Source organism: Penaeus chinensis, chromosome 34 (genome assembly GCF_019202785.1).
Source record: "Penaeus chinensis breed Huanghai No. 1 chromosome 34, ASM1920278v2, whole genome shotgun sequence".
NCBI lineage: Eukaryota > Metazoa > Arthropoda > Malacostraca > Decapoda > Penaeidae > Penaeus > Penaeus chinensis.
Genome location: NC_061852.1, coordinates 28,032,810 through 28,042,809, shown reverse-complemented (window position 1 = coordinate 28,042,809; position 10,000 = coordinate 28,032,810).

Here is a 10,000-nt window from a genome sequence, read left to right as displayed (position 1 = left end):
AAATATCGCGCTCTGATTGGCTAGGCGGAGTGTATTAAACCGTATCAAGTTGAAGGCAAACGCATTTGATACAAAATAAAAAGATGGTTTAACAGGTTCCAACAAAGTCCTGCCACTGAAACCGCCTTGAAAAGGTGCAGGACTTGAGCTTCCTCTCTGAGGTGAATCAGCCTTTGGATGGCGGTTTCACTTGAGAGGGATGAACAGAGGGTTCCAAACAATGATGCCTATCTTGTAGGTGGAAGGGCATCCCCTCTGGTCTCTCCCCACGTGTTTGCCTTGCGTGGTAGCTTTGTGCCCTGAGGAGACGGGAGTCCTGGAGGTTGAGCGATGCCGTGCATGATTATACCCTGCGGCTAGCAACACACCTCTTTCGTCCCTTATTCCAGCAAGACGTGTGGCCTGATCCTGCGCCCTGTCAAGGTCAATCGGCTGGTCTCCTTCGGGAGGCTAGGGTCAAGCAGTCAAGCCGCCGTTGGCACTCACACTGGTCCGTGAGTGCTGTTACAATGGCTATTGGCTGCATATATCCTCTCAACACCCCTGTATATGTTAGACATTGGCTATAACATACAGCTTCCCCTTGTTGGACTATGTGGTGGGTAGTGGCGTGAGAGGCTGATATTTGACAAAACCCTCCACAAAAAGATACAAATGACAAACCTTGCAAGGCCCAGACTAAGGCAGTTACTTTGAAGCCATACATGGCTTCTAGTGGCAAGCGAAAATGCAAAGCACAGGATGACTCTGTCAGACCTGCTAAGATGGACAAGACTGAGAACCAATCAGACAAAAACATGTCTGTCCACGAAATTGTCCAGCAGATGGACTCTCGTGTTGGCAACTCCAGGCCTGCATCCAAACCAGGGAGGCCTCTGAGTTCCACTCCTCCCTTACCGAGATGAGAGCGCAAGCTGAACCAGCCGAAACAGCTGCTACTCCCAAGACAAAGTACTATAATCAAAGCCGAAATAGCGGTCTAAAATGGCCTAGGTCGGAGACAGACTCTTAGGGAGAGTCTGGACCCCCTAAGCATTTCCCACAGTTTAAGGTTCCCTCTAAACCTGAAGGCTTCGACAATGCCTACCAACTGGTAAGAGCATTGGAGATGCAGATAAAAATCTGCATGTCAATCCGGGTTGCCAGAGACCAGAGCATGATTATTGTACCCAAAGACCAAGCTACCCTGAATTTCCTACAGGAAACGAAGGAGCTTAAAGATGGGAGGAAAGTGTGTCTCTCACCACTGAATCCTGACGATAAGAAAGTCAAGATGGTGCTACTTGGCTTTTAATTATCGTATAATGTGGATCTGATCACATCACACCCACAGATGTGATATAACAGCCAAATGTCCTTTCTGTGCCAAGAGGCATCATGCCTGGAGCCTGGCTTGCTCTGTCAGGAAAGAGGCGGCCCTCAGGTGACAAGGGATTGCTAAAAAGCGACCAGACTTTGCCCCCCCCCTCCCCCCAGGTACCTATGGGAACAGAACAAAAGTGAAAAGGCTTCCCAAACTAAGAGGAAGGAAGCTCCGCTCAAGCCGACACCAGATATGTCCAATATAAAGGAGTTTCCGACTATTCCAAAAGGTTCAAAGAGCACTGCAAAAGCCTCCCCAAGAGATGATAATCTTCTCTTTGATGAGGAAGATATAACACTCCTGCTGGCTGCTGTAGTCACTACAGTAGCAACAACTTCGGGGAGGTCGAGTGAGGAGGCAGAGAAGGCAGTCACGGTCGCCAATGGACTTATAGTGGAATGGACTTAGAGTGGGTCTGGGACTTCCAATACTTTGGGGGTAAGGATTGACCGGACCCTCTCTTTTCACAAGGAGGTCCAGTACCTAGACTGTCTGTAATGAGAGTAGTGACTGGGCGACACATAGGGACCAGACATAAAGTACTAAGAGTATTCTATGCACATGCCGTCTGGCCCATTGTGGACTATGCTTCTGTCGCCCTGATTGCCACATAGAAAAAAATAAGAGAAAAATTGGAGACAGTTCAAAATGAAGCTGCCAGGATCATTCTGGGTGTTCCATGGTGGGCGAAGGTCCTCAACCTCCTTATTAAGGCAAACCTTCTCCTCCTGGACTCATGAATTGATCTAATGGCAGCAGAACTCCTTTCAAATGTCATCCAGGCTCCCAGGACAAAAAATACTCAGATGCCTAGAACAAGACCACCTGATGAAGCAGTAAATGCGAAAAATCCTTCGGCATATTCGTGTTTTCCTGTACCTCCTTTTGTTATTCTACTTGCACTCTGATACATGTTCGCCTTTATGTTTATATTACTGGAATCAACAATACTATTGAGATTTGCGAAGATCTAGCTTCGCCTAAGGCTTCCATATATGGCTTATGGCAGCTATTTGTGGCTGTCTCATTTTGTTCTCTGACACTCGATGCTTACCCTGGTGGCGGGATTGCCAGCAGGCGCTCCTGCCGCCGTGTCATAAGCATACCACATAATCTCTCTACCAGCCCGGCGGCTGTTGTGGCCGGTCCATGTCCCAGAAATTGTGTATGCTCACAACTCTGTAAGTAGTGTACCAGGTTGGCGTTCGGCTCGCCACAATGCATGCAACACCTGACTGCATAGTTAATTGTCTCTAGATCTGCCATGCGCAATGGTAACCTAGTCTGATTCTGTGAAGAATGACTTTGGTATCTCTGTTGATTGCTTCAGAGAGTTCCAGTGGCTCATAGCCTGTGGCGTCTGAGTACCATCTGGCCGAGGGGGAGGATCTTGTTTTATATCTGTTAAGCTGCAGGAAGAAGGCACGAGCTGTGGCAGTACACTTCTCCCTTAAGATTTTTCGACTCGGTTGTATGATCATGGGATTTGGGGCATACCCCTGCCAATGTCGGCTACTCTGTCAGCAAGCTCGTTCCCTCTGATGCCAATGTAGCTGGGGACCCAGTTAATGATTATTCTTCTACCCTAAGCAAGAATCCTTTGCGCTATGGTAAGCACAGTGGTCAGGAGGTAGATGCCACCTTGTGGCCTTACGGGCCCAAGCTAAACTGTGGGGGATCTTGGACCAGCAGGTGGCCCCAGAGGTAGGGAGCCATGGCCCACCAGGGTGTGGACACGCCCTAGCTCTGTACCAGCTCCTACCCCTCAGCCACCCTGGGGTTAATGGGCGGCTCAGGGAAGTGGGCCTTTCCAGTCCTTCTCCCCCCAGATAACTCAATGGCAGCAACCATATTAAATGGACATGCTGGGGGGAGGGGAGCTGTCCCTCCCACCCAGCAAGTGAGCCGGGCAGTGGGTCTTGTTGGGAGGGCAAATATTGAGGCGCAGGATGGGAACGAGTTACTTGTCCCCCCTGCGCCCTGGCAGGCGCTAACCCAACATGAGGCCTGTGGGGCAAAGCCCAAAGGAACCCCATAGGTGGAGATTTGGCCCCACAGCATGCTGACCCCCTTTATTTAGGACAGCGTCGACGTGGGTGGCAGAGGTGGCGTTCACCCAGAGCGACCGCCCGGGGCTTAACCTCAGGCTAAACTATCTGGGTAGGTGCTTGGAACATCTGGTCTTTGCTTCGTGTCTCTTATTGCTGTTTACGCTCCTACCGATGTTTGCAAACTCGATGTGAAAGAGGCGTTCTACGCCAAACTCACATCCGTGACAGACAATTACCCCCGGCGAGACTTTCGCATTGTTCTGGGTGACTTCAAGCGGTATCCAACTGTTATCGAGCTGGTTACGAGACGTCTGTCAGCCCCCATAACTCGGGAGCTGATCCCAGCAACGAAAACAGCCTCCTTCTTCAGGACTTTACTAGGTTCCAGAGAATGAGGACTTCTGGCTCCTATCCTAGTATCAGTGCTCCAACCCGAATCGCTGGACATGGCATATCAATATAGGTACTGTGGCCAAGGAGACTGACCACATTCTTGTTAACACGCGATGGAGGATCCTCCAGAATTGTAGGTTATGCTGAAGTACCAAGTTCTATTTGCACTGACCATAGGTTGGTAGTGGCTACCCTACGGATCCACTTCAAAACTTCTCATTCCTCCAGTGGCCACTCTAGAGTGTTTCACATGGGCAGACTGAGGGAGGAGAGGTGTGCCCATGGGTTCGCCACGGCAGTCTCTGATCGAATCTCAGAACTTGAAAACCTGATGGACCCAGTTGCTCTGTAGGAGGCCTTCAAGCGCGAGACACTTGAAGCAGCACAGGATTGCATTGGCGTACGACCAAGGACAAGGCAGAATTTCATCTCCCTGGAGACAATGGAGGCCACTGAAGCATGTCACATGTCTCGGCTGAATGGCAATCAGGACTTGCGTCACTCTTTGTTGTGTAGGGCTCGGACACTGCTGAGAAAGGACAATTAATAGTTCATCAGGAATCTTGCTGAGGATGTCGAAGGCCATTTCTTGGTAAATAACATCGCCCTGCCTACCAAACCCTGAGAAAGCTGAACTGCAGGTAGACCCTCCAACAGTTAGCTTGGATGCAAGTGGTATAACAATACCTGTGCTGGACCCACCCATCAGCAAGGAACCTCCTACCGTAACTGAGGTTAGGATGGCGATTTCTAAGCTGAAGTTTGGGAAAGCCGCAGGCATGTGTGATATCCCTGCTGAACTGCTAAAGGCTGGGGGCGAATCTATGGCACGGGGCTTGCATGCAGTTTGAACTGCTATCTGGCAGTCTGGTTCAATTCCCCCTGACCTGTTGAGGGGCGTGGTCATCCCTCTCTGCAAGGGGAAAGGGGATCGTTGGGACTGTAGTAACTACCGTGGGATTACACTGCTCAGTATACCAGGCAAGGTTTTCGCCCACATTCTTCTGAAACGGATCCGTGACCACTTAATAAGGGACCAGAGACCGGAGCAGTCTGGATTCACTCCTGGAAATTCTACAATAGACTGGATCCTAGTGCTTCGAGTAATTGTGGAACGCCGTCGTGAGTTCGGTTGTGGGTTGCTTGTAGCCTACATCAACCTCAAGGATTTTAACTCGATGCATCGAGAATTACTATGGGAGAATCGGAGACTTTGGGGAATTCCGACACGGATTATTGGCCCAATAACAAGCCTATATGCCGGTACTGAAAGTGCTGTAAAGTGTGGTGGGGGCCTGTCGAACTTCTTCCCTGTTAATTCAGGGGTAAGGCAAGGCTGTGTCCTTGCACCAACACTTTTCAACACCTGCAGGGTCTGGATAATGGGCAGAGCTACAATCCAAAATCAGTGTGGAGTAACACTGGGCAGTATCAAGGTCTCAGACTTTGACTTTGGGGGCCTGTTAGGTCAGTCGATCCATGCTTGCGGTGAGGACGTTGCATACCTTGGTAGCGTAGTCCATACCTCTGGGCTGTCAGACCAAGAAGTCAGTAGACGGATATATATATATATATATATATATATATATATATATATATATATATAATATATATGTGTGTGCGCGTGTGTGCGTGTGTGCGCGTGCGCGTGTGCGTGTGCGTGCGCGTGTGCGTGCGCGTGCGCGTGTGCGTGTGCGTGTGCGTGTGCGTGTGCGTGTGCGTGTGCGTGTGCGTGTGCGTGTGCGTGTGCGTGTGCGTGTGCGTGTGCGTGTGCGTGTGCGTGTGCGTGTGTGTGTGTGTGTGTGTGTGTGTGTGTGTGTGTGTGTGTGTGTGTGTGTGTGTGTGTGTGTGTGTGTGTGTAAGGGGTATCTATATCTATCAATAGCCTTTATAGACTTAGAGAAGGCGTTTAGTAGAGTACCACTTAAGGAAGTCTAGAGTTGGATGAGGGGGGAAGAGAATTCCTGATAAGACCGTGAGAATGATACCACTTGGATCTTCTTTAAGCTCGTGCCGATATATTGTGATTATGGATACTTTATCTGGTAGTCAATTCCTCTGTTAAAATCTGTCTACTAATGAAATGATGCTACCACAAAATATACAGTTAAAATTAAATCAAAATAGGGCATCTGTGGATTAAAGAGGATTTAAGATCAGTAGAAAGATGGAATACTTGATTTCTAACAAAAAGGTTATCACCCCGGAATTAGTATGAACAAAAGTTGGAGAACATGCAGGTCTAATAAGTAGATTCGCCGGTAGGCATGGGTCAAAAATGTCATCAATGAAAAGCTAATTGGAAGCGCAAGGGACTGAAACATCACAGAAAAAAAGGTTTAATGAAGCGAAAATGAATGTTTTGGTGGATGAGTGGAACAAAATCTGGATATGATATGGGGAAAAGATGAACTACTTAGGTACTGGACATATCTATGGAAATGCAGGAAAGCAGATGCAGTGGATTGACTGTGTGATGCGAGCGACAAGTGTGTGAGGGGGTGAGGAAAGGTAAACTGAAGCGGATGTGGAAAGACAGCGCAAGGGATGATCTGAAAAAAGAACTGTTAGGATGAATAACTGGTATACTGTCACAAATGGGTTAAGGAAGTAATGTATTGGAGGAACGCAGGAGGAAAGAGAATACAATGCGTGCGAGAGATTGGAATCGACGTTTACCGTATTTTCTGTAATGTCAAGGAAATATTTGTTTCAGTGTTTGGTTATTTATATATTTTTTTCTGGGCATCAATCGTTAATGGATAAAAGCAAAATAAATGTGCTAGACATCTAAGGTTATGTAGCACTATAGGAAGATACAGTAAAGGGCGGTTGAGTTAGTAGTTAGTTGCTATACGTCAACTATCTAGATTAATATTGAGAAGGTTAAAGATGGGTAAAGTAGTAGATGAGTGAACGGGTTAAGATATGGTTAGATAAGGGGGATTAGATTAAGTGAAGGATATGTATGCGTCTGAGGAAGAAGAACAGGTTGTCAAAGCAGAAAGTGGGAGATTCCGTAAGGATGTCTGATAGGTTGGGAGGACAGGTGGGGGAAAGCAGAGGTACGGCTTCGTCAAAGCGTGGAAGAGACTGTATGGAACTGAAAGAGGGACATTACGTAAGGAACAAAGGGGCGGATCAGAACGTGACATCAGATAGGAGTGTGTTAGATAGGTGTGGCCACTACGTAAGCGGGCGAGAGCCGTCTCGCAACGTCTATTCCGATGAAATATAACTGACCAGGAGGAGATTGACAGTTTTACAGTATGTAACTTATTAGTGTGAAGACTTGACCAGAAAGATTGTCATCAGTTATACTTGGAGGTGTTAATGTGAGGGTAATAATCCATGGCTGGAATACATGAGAAACGTGGTTAGCGTGATGTGGACATAGCGTCATAGTGTGCTAGAGAATCTGCCTGTTCGTTGCCGGGGATTTCGGCATGGCTGGCACCCAGCAAAATCTGATAGATCTAAGGCGTGTGGACAGGTAGAACCACTAGTTTTGGATCTAACAGACAAGGGGGTTGGTCGAGTGCATTGACTTTATGAGAATTAATGAGTTACGGGAGTCAGTAAAAATAGTGAAAGAGGAAGAAGGGAGTGAGTATGTGTTTTAAGGCAAAAGGGTCTGTAGTAAGGACACTGGATTCAGGAGAGAGGTAGTTGAAAGTGCGAGTTGGGAAGGTTACTGCGAAACGAGCACCGGAAGTGGATTTGGAGCCATCAGTGTAAACATGAATACTAGAGGAATGAAAGGAGACAGGGTCAAAGAAATGGGTGGGTAGAATAGCGGGGGGATATCTGATTTTGGAAAACAGAGGAGCAAATATGGGTTAAAGTAGAAGCCATGTAGAGACAGAATGGACAGAAAACAGAAGAGTTCGGAGATGGGGGAAAGGGGAATGGGAGAGGAGAAAGGAGTAGGTAAACGTGGAGAAGCAAATGTAGGAAGCAGGGATAGTGGGATAGTTTGGTGAGGGAAAGTTGGTGGAATCGAGCATAGCATCAGAGAGAGAGAAAGGTACGATGTCAAGAGTGAGGTGATTCAGTGTACAGGCTCTCAACTGGAGAGGAGCGGAGGGCGCCTAGGGCTAAGTGAAGACCGCAGTGCTGGATTGTATCAAGATGAGTAGGGAGGGAGGTTGAGGCAGAGGAGTAGATATGGCATCCATAATCGAGAGTGGAGAAGATCAAGGAAGCTTGAAGATGGAGGAGAGTTTTGCGATCTGAGCTCCAGGATATATATGGGACAAAGTTTACAAGATTCGGAGGCGGCGGCGAGCTTTTTCTTTAATATGAAAGATATGGTCCCACAAGGACTATTCGGAGTCAAAAATAGCGCCAAGGATTTTGTCAGAGGAACAGTATTGGATTGGAGTGCTATGTAAGAAGAGTGGAGGTTGGGGATTTACACGTGTGTAAGAGGAAAGAACAGAGAAAGATTTAGAGGTAGAAATGTGGAAGCCATGGTTAGTGGCTCAGTAAAATACTGATGATATTGCAGACTGAAGGAATTGGCGGAGAGTTGGTACAGATGTGCCAGAGGCGAAGACGGTTAAATCATCAACATACAGTGATGACCGGGCTCCTGGTGGTAAAACTGAGACAATATCATTAACGACAAGAAGAAATTAAGTGGTGCTAAGCACACTGCCTTGTGAGACGCCATCAAACTGAGGAAAGGATGATGATGTGGAAGAGACAATTTTGACCTGGAAGGACTTTATAAAGACACCCTTGTTTCCGAGTATACCTAGGGAAGACAATTGTTGGAGAATATGGTACCGCCATGTAGTATATGTTTTTTCTAGGTCAAAGAATATGGGTAATACCAAGTCATGGCGTGCAATTGCAGATGTAATATAGGTCTCGAATGAGCAAGAGGGTCAGCTGTACTTCGGGCAAGGCGGAAACCAAACTGGGAAGGAGAGAAGATTGTGAGACTCAAGATACCACAGTAAGCAGAAGTTAACCATTTGCTATAGTAATTTTCATGAGCAGTTAGTTAGTGCAATGGGGCGGTAATCTTGAGGGAGAGTACCCGATTTATTGGGTTTCAAGAATGGGGAGGGTAAGAGCATCGGGAAAATTTCTTTATGTTCATATGTGGTTGAAAATAGTTAACAGGAGGATAGAGAGGAAGATGGAAGGCGTCGGAGCATACGTTAGTGAATACCGTCACAGCCTTCACGACTCTAAGGCAGCACTGGGTTCAGAGGAAGAAAAAGCATTATAGGACTCAGCAGAGGATAGGGTGTAGACGATATGGTGTGCATTCCCTGATGGTCTTAATAGAAGAGAAATAGAAATGGAGGGGTATCAGGAGGTAGAGAATCTGGGGAAGGGCATAGTTGTGACAAAGGATTCACGTGTGTATCCGGGAGGGAGTGGAAGGGAAAAAGAGGATGGGGGGAGGGTTAATGTAGGTGGAGTTGGAGCTAGGGGGGATGGGTTGTGTTGGGAGGGAGTAGGAGGAAGGGGTGTAGGGGGGATATGAGGAGGAGAAGGATGAATATCGGCTGTCACTTTGAGTGTGGAGGGAGCGGTAGTTGTGGAATTTGAGGGTTCAGTTTGGGACTCGAGCAGATAGTTTTAATATCTTCAAGAGTTTCTGTAAAGGAGTTGGTTGGGGAGTTTTGAGAGACGAAGGTATTCTTATGAAGAGGAAAACGAGACTGGTGTCTGAGGAGTAGAGGCATAGGTAGGTGGAGGCGAGTGTGTGGTAGGAGAAGAAGGGGTGGAACGTATAGTCTGTCTGCTGTGGGTAGTGCGGGGAGGGAGAGGGGCAGGTATTGGGGCTGCAGTAGAGATTGGAGTGACTGGATTTGGGATGTCAAAAGAACTTGACTGGGGGAGGCAGGAGGTAGAAGTAGGGAATTAAGATGGAGGAGGGATAGGTATAGGGGAGGGTGTAGGAACATCTTGGGAGGGAGGGGGAGGGGAAGAGCAATCAACATTACTGGAGTGGGGAGCGCTTCCTGTTTGGCACCACGCAGGGTGAGACCAAGTCTGAATCTGAGAGTTGCCACCTCAGACTTAAATTGTAAGTAGAGCAGCCCCAATAAAATACAATATGGGGGCCACCACGGTTGGCACATGTGCGTGACTGTGCAGAGCAGTCTGAATGGTTATGACTAGGTTGGGCACAGAGGGCAATGGGCTGTGGAATGGTAGTGTTTGGCAGGAT